The sequence below is a fragment of the Stegastes partitus genome, unplaced genomic scaffold (genome assembly GCF_000690725.1).
Source record: "Stegastes partitus isolate 25-593 unplaced genomic scaffold, Stegastes_partitus-1.0.2 Scaffold517, whole genome shotgun sequence".
Classification (NCBI taxonomy): Eukaryota; Metazoa; Chordata; class Actinopteri; family Pomacentridae; genus Stegastes; species Stegastes partitus.
In genome coordinates, this window is record NW_007578248.1 from 194,262 (window position 1) to 195,911 (window position 1,650).

Below are 1,650 nucleotides of genomic sequence, written 5' to 3' on the forward strand. Positions count from 1 at the left end.
AAGACAACAAGCTTTAACTCTTAATGGCTTTTTCCAGGCGACTATGAACCACATCCAGTTGACTCAGAACCTTCTAATTTGCTTCCTCTTCACTCGGTTAGCAACAGTTTTTGTGTATGACAACCGGATGACAACTTTGCACGGACCTCTGCCAACGTTGCCCACAATGACTAATTCTTCCTATGCGATAACTGCTGCAGTTCCACGAGTGGTGCTGAGACTGTTTCTGGATGTTCTTCGACGTGCTACAGATGAATCATCACCTCTGTCTGCTATGATTAAATGATCATTTTGTTGACTTAACAGGGATTTTTCTTATCATACCATAACAGGATCTTTCTTACTTGCTTGCACAACTGTTTATATCACACATTTCTTTTTTGTATATTTTAAATAAATAGTCGAATGAGGTAACCACATGTGCTTGGTGTCACATCCTCAGCAGTTTATTCGAAGGTCTTACATGGAATAATCTTCATCAAAACCGCAGCTGCTCCGGGAGCGCTGAGGACTACGTACAGTATTTAATGCTGAAACCTTCTTTACTTGTGGCTTTATTCAAAGAAAACAAAACAAGTTAATCTGGGGAAAAGAAAAAAAGAAAAAAAAAGTAAAAGTTAGCACACAGAGGAGGATATTTCTACCGTTGCTAAAAAAAAAAAAAAAGTAAAAGTTAGCACACAGAGGAGGATATTTCTACCGTTGCTCCACATTTTAACTGAACATCATTCCTACATTTAATGCGACATCTTTCTCAAGAGGAGCTCAAAAGATACAAAAAGTCTGTGAGGGTTTCTTTAAACAAAAGGAAAACATTTTTTGCAGCACTGTAGGATTTATTGGTCAATCTGTGACGTCGGCCTGAGGAGAAACGCTAAAGACGTACAGAAACGAAGAGGCAGCGTGTTGAACTGGGTGTGTTTAGCATAAAGTCGGTACCTGATACATTCAGTTTGTAGTGGACAGTGAACGTACTTCACTGTCAACCAGTGCTGTACATTACTGCTTTTATTGCTTAATATTATTATTTTGCTGTCATGTTTGCTTATAAAGGGGTTTCTTCTGTCTGGAAATGACTTAAACAAAAGACAGTAAGACACTATTAGAGCAGTTAATGATAAATTCTAACTATGTCTATGGTTCACTAAAAATGTAACGTCCAAAGTTATTCACATCCCTTGAAATTTTTGAGAAAATGTTGTTTCTATCCCATTCCAAAAATAGTCTCGATAATTTCTACCATGTTCTAGAGCGTTCTAATGTACTATGAAGTGAGAACAACTGATGCAGTAGTTCTCTATTTGGTTCCAAAGAGCTCTGTGAGCTGCTGTTTGGGTCCATTACTGAGAGAGAGCTGCACGTTGTTGCTGCTCACAAGACGTTTAAAGGCTATAAAGTCATATCAAGTGTTATCAACGTCGGGTGTTCACACTTTGAAGCTTCATGAAGAAGTCCAAGGAGTTCTTCACTGTGGAACATGTCAAAGGGTTGCAGGAGGACAGACGTGAGCCCTGCACTGGAAGAATGGTGGAGGCCAAGAAGAACCCAAGGACCAGCACCAAGAGCATCCTGATGAATGTGAGCAGTTCTGGTAGCAACATGTCAATCAGACACTCCAGCAGACCAACAACAAGGCTGGTCTCCATGGAG